General features: G+C 40.5%; 1 non-coding gene across 1 annotated transcript; it reads right to left on the reverse strand.

Moving 5' to 3' along the window:
* Positions 1 to 1416: 1416 nt before the first annotated feature.
* Positions 1417 to 1488, reverse strand: TRNAA-CGC. The gene has a single exon. It is a non-coding gene; the product is annotated as a tRNA-Ala (tRNA).
* Positions 1489 to 10042: the final 8554 nt, after the last annotated feature.

Raw genomic sequence — 10042 nt, forward strand, 5'->3', positions numbered from 1 at the left:
GGGAAATGAGGGTTAAGTGACTTGCCCAGGGTCACACAGCTAGTAAGTGTCAAGTGTCTGAAGCTGGATTTGAACTCAGGTACTCCTGAATCCAGGGCCGATGCTTTATCCACTGCGCCACCTAGCTGCCCCTGCTCTTTCTTGATATAAGCATTTAGAGACATAAATTTTCCTTTGATTACTGCTTTTATTGCATCCTACAGGTTTTGGTATGTTGTCTCATTATAGAATTATATATAATAAAATTGCTTATTGTTTCTAAGACTTATTCTTTAACCCACTGGTTTTTTTTTTAAGATTAGGTTAAGTAGTTTCCAATATGAGATATATTTCCAGACATGACCAATACAACACACATGTTTTGCTTAACTATATTTGTTTCAAGAGAGGGCTTTTATTGAAGGAGAAGGGGAGGAGCTGCAAAGAATAGAGAATAGTGATAGCAATGTTAAAAAACACACACCCAAAAGCTTAAATGAAATATAAAAATACACAGGAGGAAGAATAAAGAAGTTCAGAAGGGGACACAGACAAGCAATGTTGACACTATCAAGTTAAGTTTAAATATTTTTTAAAAACACTATCTCTAATAGATTTACATTTTTATTAAAAAGTACATCTCCCTACTTTCTTTGGAGAAGTGGAAGACCACGAGTGCAGAATGCTGTAGCAGCTGTTGTAAAAGAATGCTATCAGATGTACTTGGGTGTTTTTTTGCTTTGTTGCTTTTCTTTGTTTCAAGGCAAGAAGAGTCAGAGATTCCTGGGGGCGGGGGTGAATAACCAGAAAATACCTTGATGACAAAAGGAAAAGCATCAATAAAGCTTTAATCGCGCGCGCACACACACACACACACACACACACACACACACACACACACGAGTTTCAAAGCAGCTGAATATTAAACGAACTCCAAAATTTCGCGGGTCAAGGTACAATTCCTATTGTTTATTTTCCCTATTAGTTTCCTCTTCAGAAATCCACCCTTCTTGCCTCCCCACCCAGCGTTCCTTTTCTTCAATTTGGGTAGTCAGATTATTTCCGTCTGGGAAGCCCATACTTCCCTTCCAAGGAGTTTCAAAGGTAGAAGGGACAATATCTGCTCCCAATGCTATGGACAGCATGATTAATGAGGTAGCATTGCCGAGGGAAAGAGCAGAGTGCGGAGGACCCGGAAGAAGCGGGGAAGGGAGGAAAAAAAAAAAACAAACAACCCACAACGCATCTGCGAGCACAGGTACCTCTAAACACTTCGAGATGTGTACGTGTACCCACATTGTAATTGTTGGGGTTAGGGTAAGTGAATTACAGTAGGGGGCGGGGCTCTTGAGTTTCATTTTGCGTGTTTCTTAGCTTAGGTTGTATAGCACAGTATACGTTAGCAGAGGGACCCTGCTGCACTTGCAAAATGTTAAGTGGAGATGCCGGGGATCGAACCCGGGGCCTCATACATGCGAAGCATGCGCTCTACCACTGAGCTACATCCCCGAGCTGCTAGGTAGCCTTTCTAGTCAGCCTTCCTGGAACTAAGTCACGTTTAGTGATATCTGCCAGATCTTTACGGTTTCACTAGAAGAGAAAGTGCTGTTTGCATTCTTTTATCAATTTTCGAAACTGAAAGGTGTGATTGCGTCTGGAATATAGGGAGCAACCTAGCAATCCCAACCTTCCTCTCCTCCCCCCTTCACCCCCCCCGCAAAGGATCTCTAGGGTACTGTCTTCCCTGGAAATTTTCGGCACAAGATTTCCTCTAAATCTTCTCTCTCTTTTCCGGCCCTTTCCCTGAAAACCTATGAAAATAAAGTTCCTACTAAGTAGGAAGAGCTCCCCCAAATTCAGAAGTGTTAGGGCAAAGGTCCCTGTCTGTAAACGTGATTGATGACAGTCTCCGCAGACCCAGGCTTCTGGACAGTTATAAACAGCTGGAAGGTCCTGACCACAGGTCTTCAGGGGTTCTTGCTTGCTCACTCACTGAGGAAGAATTAGTCTTTTTCTCCGAAGTGCAAAACCTAGGGGAGTGTTTTGCTCATCCCTAAATGGCAGGCCTGAATCCTTATCTACAAGGAACAGTGCATAAGGCAGATCCAGCCTTGAGATGTTAAGTTGGAGGGTTGAGAAATCTAATGGCATTTTTTCTGACAGAAGCGAATTTTGGAGACTTTATTGGTTAAAATAATATTTATTAATGTATCTAAGCATTCACTTTATCTTGAGTATATTCCATGCTCCCTATTCCTTGTACCAGCATTTCTGGGTTCTAGCAATATATTCAAAAGGCTTAAATTAATTTGAAAAAGATCAGACTAGATGATCTTTAACGTCTCCTCCAGCTAAACATCCACTTTTTCTCCTACTAGATTCAAAGGGGAGTCCCACATCCATTGCCTTTGTGTGGCCGGTGTAAAGAGTCTTTTTGTTGACCACATATACATAACAAAGGCAGGAAATTGGAACAAAAGATTGCCTTGGAGGACATGCACAAATGAATAATTTGGGGGACTTGTACAAGGGAAAAATATTGATGTATTGCTACATTTTTATAGTGGAAAACTTTGTATTATATGGAATAAGCTATTTGGATGTAGTTCAGGTGATTCCAGGGAAGAGAGTAAGGCTGGTGACTTTACCCAGCCCTCCCTCACTTAAATCCAATTCACTTGCAAGTCATGACACCTCCTTCCTGATGTCATGCTCCTCTTCTTGAATGAAGGACAAACAACAATCTGTGAGTAGTAGTGATGTAGGAGGTGAAAAAAAGTGTTAACAGAAAAACCTAAGACCCAAGCCTTAACTCAGATATTAGCTCTAAAAAGGGAGTCAGACCTCAGTTAATGGATAACTTATGCTAGGTTCTTGTGCCCACATAAATCAGTACTTATAACGGGAACAGAGGGACCTAGGCCATGGAGACCTGACTATAATAAAGGAAATGACAGCCTATAGAAATTCAGACCGGAAATAAAAGAAAAATGATTATGTTTTGAAACTAGTCATGGGGGGGGGGCAGCTAGATGGCACAGTGGATAGAGCGCTGGCCCCGGATTCAGGAGTAGACACTTAACACTTAATAGCTGTGTGACCTTGGACAAGTCACTTAACCCCAATTGCCTCACACAAAAAAAAAAAAAAAAAGAAAGAAAAAGAAACTAGTCATGGGAACCAGAAAGAGACATATGCAGAAAAGGCCAAATTTGTCCCCAGATTCACCTTATGACATCTAAACCCCCAAAACACACCTCCACTGAAAAAGGTACCTGCCTCAGGGGTTGGCTTCGGACCCCAGGAACTCCAAATTAGGATAAGCCATCCCCTGTAACACCCCTAGGAGGAGAATATTATAATGAGAAGGACAGGCCCTCCCCTGTACCTCCCCAAGGTGGAGATTATTATAATGAGACTGATAAATCAATTTATCTATACCATAAATATAACTGTCTTTTCTTTCACTATTCAAGAGATACCTTTCCACTTTTCTGGTTCTCTCCCTGTGATCACTTACAGCATTGCAATAAAACTTGGTAAACCGAGTCACTGAGTCTTGTAATTCTTTTGGGACGACTCACGATCAATTTGACCCCAAATTTCTCACCCACATCAATAGTAGCTGCCCCACTGGGGACCCAACTAGGCAGCTCCTGTTGGACAATGCAGTTCACTCCTGCCTGCCTGCTCTCCTCTTCCTCTATCACATACCCTTACCTGTGGATGCTCTGTACAAAGGCATATAAATTTTGATCATTGGAAGCTAGCAAGAAATCTTGGGGTTTATGAGTGTATGAGACAATTTCTTCAGTAAACCTAAATAATTCGAGGAGACCACCGAGTCAATCAGAGATAGATTTATTTCATTCTCATGAGAATGGGCTACCCCATGCAAGGAATGAGGAGCATGTCGATGAGCTCAGGGGTTGGATTTTTATAGAAGTTTGAGGGTACAACATCAGGAAGGAGATGTCATGACTTGCAAATCAATTGGATTTAAGTGAGGGAGGGCTGTGCAAAGCCTCATTTTCTCCTCTGGACCCAGTGGCAAGATGTAGACCAGGACACTAAATGGTCAAGGAAATTTGATTATGGCATTATAATCAAAATTTTTTCTCCTAGGACCACTTTACTGAGGCTACTTGAGCTGTCTTAGAATCTGAAGAGTATTGGGTCCCCAGAACATGGGGAATGTTCAGATTTTCTCCTTTTTGTGTGATTATATACTGCCCTCTTCTACTTTGCCTTCTTAGCCTTCAAGACCTTTTCCTTGTCTTCTGTCTTGGGGGAGAGGGATAAAACCATTTTTGTCTTGGGTGAAAGCTGCATAAAGAGCTCATATTTTATTACAAATCAGAATCCTCAGCAAAAGAATTATCTGCAACAACATAAGAATATGAATGCCAATTGCAAGGCTGATTCTGCAGTAGTCAGAGGTGAGTATTTATATCAAGGACTTCTAGGCAAAATGTCCATTTTGCAGAAAATAATATAACCTTTGTTACCATACCAGTAGCTATAGTACTGATAGGAAAAACCTCCCTCTGGAAATAGTAGAGATGGAGGCAGGGACATCACTAGTTAAAAACATGGTTTTGGCTTCCTAATTTTCCTCATCTGTAATAATAATTGACCTGTTGCCCCTATTGTCCTTATGAGATAAATTAATATTATACTATCATATTAATGACCAATTATTAGCTTGTGATGCACCCTTTTCCTTTACCTTTTGTTAAAACCCAACTCCTGAAAAGATCAGTCAGCCTTTGAAGGTCCTGGCTGAGTGATGAGATTTGCTCCTAGTCATCAAGGCATCTGCTCATTAGTTGGGCAAGACCCCACCTAAATGGGAGACCTAAATTCTGTTCAGAGTATAAATAGAATCCAGTCTGGGCAAGCCTTTGCTTGGAGGAGGAACCCCTTGTCCTTCATCCCCTCCATTAGAGTTTAGGGCAACTCAGCTAATGAAAGAGAGAACTAGCTAGAGACGTTCAGATGGAGATGGCTTCCCCTTGCCCACATATTTTTAGCCCGAGTTTCATGATCAAGCCACATTCTCAGCAGGAGGAGCTGAAGACTTTTAGTTTACTTCCTCATTAATATCCACTAAACAGGGTTGAGTTTCCATTGTCAGGGAAGTTTTCTTTCAGAAGAGATTTAAGGTGTCTCAGTGTCTCTGTTATGGAGAAAAACCAGTGACCATAAATTTATTGATTGCTGGCTAGCCTAATTGATAAGTTGGTTATTAATTATTCAGAAACTCTATTTCTTGAGTCTCATATGATAATTAAAAAAAAAGTTTGTTGTGACATGGGGAAAATGGGGTAGGGGGTTAGGGATAGGGGTTAAGGGTTTAGAGTCCTTAAGAATTCCTCTTTAAAGAATTACACCCTCTGGGGGCAGCTAGGTGGCATAGTGGGTGAAGCACTGGCCCTGGATTCAGGAGGACCTGAGTTCAGGGTCCAGCCTCAGACACTGGACACTTACTAGCTGTGTGACCCTGGGCAAGTCACTTAGCCCCAATTGCCTCACTTAAAAAAAAAAAAAGAATAGAATTACACCCTCTTGCACACAAAATCAATTAGAATAAGATAGTAGTTTATTTAGGGGCTGGGGAAGGGAAGGGAAACCATGAGAGAAATCCTTGGACTTCTTATGGGAAGAAAGGCATGGCACAGAGCGTGGCTCTGAGATACCAATCTCCTTGAGCAGGAGACAGGCAGATACTTTTACAGAGGACCGATGGTGGTCTGATGAAGTGATCGTCTGACTGTGGAAAGTTCCCCTATTGAGGGAGGATCATCCCGATCTAGTAGTGGCTGGGGGAGTTGGGTGAGGGGTGGCTTCAGATCTCAAGCCTTCTCTCTCTCCTCCACACCTAATCTTATCTCCCCAGGGGTGGAGGAGACTTAAATGAAGGGTGGGGGTCCTGGAGCTAGCTCAGTTAGATTTGGTTCCACTTATCTCTTTAGGTGTGTCTGTCCTTTGGTTTAGTTTCTCAAGAAGAAGCTTCTTTGATGTACTCCAGAGAACTTCTGGGGTGCTCTGGGCCCATAACAGTTGTAAAAATGTTTGAAGATACTTTTCCATTTTTATTGTTTATTGTTCTTCCATTTTTACCCGTAGTCATTTTTCTTCCATAATTCTAGGATTGTTTTCCTCAGTGGCTGGACAGATCACAGCTCCAACATGTTGATGTTCCTGTTTTCCCACAGATCTTATAACAATGACTATTTCTATCTATTATCATCTGTGCCAATTTGATGGATGTAAGCTGAAAACTCAGAAATGTTTCGATTTCTTTTTCTTTCATTTTGTGGGGGAGAATCTGGTCCTGTGATTTCATTAATGTAAGGAATTCAAGGTGTGGAAACTCCATCCATTTGATGTTAATTTGCAGCTTGTTTACAGTGACTAGTCAGAGGGTTTCCAGGGTTACTGAGAGGCTAAGTGACTTGACATGATGACATAAGTAGTGTGTGCCAGAGGCAGGACTGATTTCAGGTTTTCCGAACTCTAATGTCAGCCCTCTATCCATTAAGCCTAATTTGGTGTTGTTTGCTTTAAGACTGGAAAAAGAATACAGCAAAGCTATGTTTGACTCTTCATGACTCTATGGAACGTAGCACACCGAGCTCTTCTTTCATTATCTCACAGGATTTCATTATTGAGTAACTACAAAACAGTATCCATAAACTTGGGGCAGGCTCTATCACAAACACATCTGGCATCTGTTGGATGAGTGGGCACCAACAGAGTACAATGGTAGAAACACGCCCATGTAAGGAATAAATGTGGCCAAAGCAGCTCAGAACTCTAGTACGGTAGAGCCTAGAAGTTTTTGGCCTCATTCTTTTAAGCTTCTCACCTCAAGTGACTCTCCTTGTTCCCTTAATTGTTCCTTGAACTGACTCTGACAGCAGGATGGGGTGCTTCTAATTGTGGATTATCTCCTCTTTAACAGGACATGGACAGGAGGGAAGGGGAGAGATATCACTTCCTTTTGCCTAAGACCAATTCCCTCCAAGGGGCTGGGTTCTTCCCCATCTCATGGCTGACAATAACAAACTGGTTAAAAAGCTAACATTTGAGTTTTTTAAGGAGCCTCCAGTTATGTCCAAAATTTCAACGCAGCCAATCTCAAGCTGCTTCTGCAGTTTTCATTAGACAGATACACATTTTGTAAAGGGATTACCAGTATCACTTTTATATACTAATTTTTCAATGTATTTATACAAGTACATGTCTTCTCCTATAGAATAAAAGCTCCTTGAGGGCAAGGACTATTCATTTATGTCTTTGGATTCCCAGTGCCTGGAATATGGTAGGTACTTAATAATTACTTTTCGATTTTTGAAGTAAAGGACACAGTACTGAGCAAAAGCTCTGAGAGCAAGGTGTGGTATATGATCGTAATGGAATACTACTGTGCTATAAGAAATGACAAGCAGGATGATCTAAGAAAAACCTAGAAATACTTGCATGAATTGATGTATAGTGAAGTGAACACAACCAGGAGAATGTTGTACACATTGACAGCAATATTGTTCAAAGAGCTGTGAATGACTTAACTCTTCTCAGCAATACAATGATGCAAGACAATCCCAAAGGACTAATGATGAAACATACTATCCACCTCCAGAGAAAGAACTGATATTAACTGAGCACAGACTGAAGCACACAATTTTTCATTTTTTCTTTCATTTGTTTCTTTTATTTGAATCTTATTATACAAAATGACTGATATGATTTTACATAATTGCACATGTATAACATATCTGATTGCTTACCATTTCAGGGAGAAGGGAGGGGAGGGAGGAATAGAATTTGGAACTCAAAATTTTAAATAAAAATGTTTATTTAAAAAAAAAGCTCTGACGGGGCAGCTAGGTGGCACAGTGGATAGAGCACCAGCCCTGGATTCAGAAGGACCTGAGTTCAAATCCAGCCTCAGATACCTAACACTTATTAGCTGTAACTAACTGTAACTCTGGGGAAGTCACTTAACCCCAATTGCCTCACCAAAAAAAAAAAAAAATAATAATAATAATTTAAAAAGCTCTGAGAGAATGTCCAACGATTTTATTTATGTATGTATAGTTGGTTGATTTTGTCCTTTGTTCTCAAAGAAGACCAAAATAGCATCTCTATGTTAGAGTCAAGGTACAGTGTATCTGTCTGTGGCTGATCAGACCGATATGAGTTCGGAAGGTTCTACCACAGGTTGGGCACAAATAGTCCATGTGAACATTTGGAATGGAGATGTCTCTAAATTTGCATATCTCACATTTCTTTTGAGCTACTGCAATTCTCCTTCACTCATAGAGCAAAGCACCTTCTTTGATGTGGGTACACCATGCTGGGTGGTCCTTTGTCAGTGTCTCTCATGTCATTCCATTGATTTTGAGTGTCCCTGTATCTCTTCTAACCACCACGTGAATGCCTGCCTTGCATGAGTTCTCTATAAAATAGTCTTTTAGGCAAATGACTACATGTGTATGTGTGTTTATACACACGTATATGTATATACACACATGCAGTAGAGAAATTGATGTTATTCTTGTTATTGCACAGGCATGTCTGACTCTTTGTGACCCCATTTGGGGTTTTCTTGGCAAAGATACTGGAGTGATTTGCCATTTCCTTCTCCAGCTCATTTTCCAGATGAGAAAACTGAGGCAAACAGGGTTAAGTGACTTGTCCAGGGTCACACAACTAATAAATGTCTGAGGCCAGATTTAAACCCAGGAAGATGAGTCTTCCTGATTTTAGGTCTGGAATTCTGTCTGCTGTGCCACCAAGCTGCTCCAGAGAAATAGGCACAGCAAATACAATGAGTGTGGATATGTATAATCAGTACACAGGTTAACAAATCAATGTATAGCATGCTTTATGGCTCAGGAGAGTTGGGTTAAAAAAATTCAGGCCATGAACAAACTTAACAACACCTTTGTTGGTTTCTTAGTTTCTATTTAGCCACTGAGAATACATAAATAAAAATGTTTCACTGACCCTGACCCAATGAAAGCAGACTCACATGAAAGCTGTCTCAGATCTCTATGCCATGAAGAATTAATTCTTGAGGTCAGTCATGTTGTAAGCCAGATTCCCCCCATCAATACACACCATTCCTTTTCTTTTTTCATCACTGTCTCAACCAATTTAATGTTCAAAGATGTAGATTTGGGAGCAGAGGCAATAGCTGACACCTACTAACCATTGTCCCAGAATCCCTGGGGAGGGAAGTGGAGAATCACACATCAGAGAGAGGAATGGTTCAGTATGTGAAGAGAAATTAGCAGTTATTTTTTTGTGTTGCTGTAACTGATGAATAAAAATGAAATGGTCCTTACCCTCAAGAAGCTTTCTTTCTATGGGAAAGAAAGATATGTTGAAAGCGTCTGTGGAGTTTAATTTCTTTCCTTCTTTCCATAGCTTTGTTGGGGATTAGGAGGTGACTCTACAAAAGAGCCAGCATCTGAGGTTGCTGGCTCTTGTGTAGCACAGATGGTTAACTCAATCTATAGACTCAGAGCAAGATGTTCTTCTAGAAGCTCCTGAAGAAATCTCTAATACTTGTGTCTTCAAACTTTAATTTTTTACTGGAGGCCAAAAAAGCTGTGAGAAATATCCTTTGATAAATCTTGCCATTATATTTAAGTTTTGTGCACAGCCTATTTTTACTTTCTCTGTTGCTGGTCAACTTTTTTGTTTTTTTGGTGAGACAATTGGGGTTAAGTGACTTGCCCAAGGTCACACAGGTGTTAAATGTCTGAGGCTGGATTTGAACTCAAGTCTTCCTGACTCCAGGGCTGGTGCTCTATCCATTGTGCCACCTAGCTGCCCCTGCTGGTCAACTTATTACATAATCATCTATTTAGATAATTTACTCCTAAATGGGAATAGACAAGAGAGACTGATCACCTCTTCAGTCTCTAAACATAAAACTTTCGGACTTGATACAAATTTTTTTCCATATAAATATTTTATAATTTCCAGTTACATTTAGAGATAATTTTCAACATTTGATTTCATAAGATTTCTAGTTTCAAATTTTCCT

Source organism: Dromiciops gliroides, chromosome 4 (genome assembly GCF_019393635.1).
Source record: "Dromiciops gliroides isolate mDroGli1 chromosome 4, mDroGli1.pri, whole genome shotgun sequence".
In the NCBI taxonomy this organism is placed as follows: Eukaryota; Metazoa; Chordata; class Mammalia; order Microbiotheria; family Microbiotheriidae; genus Dromiciops; species Dromiciops gliroides.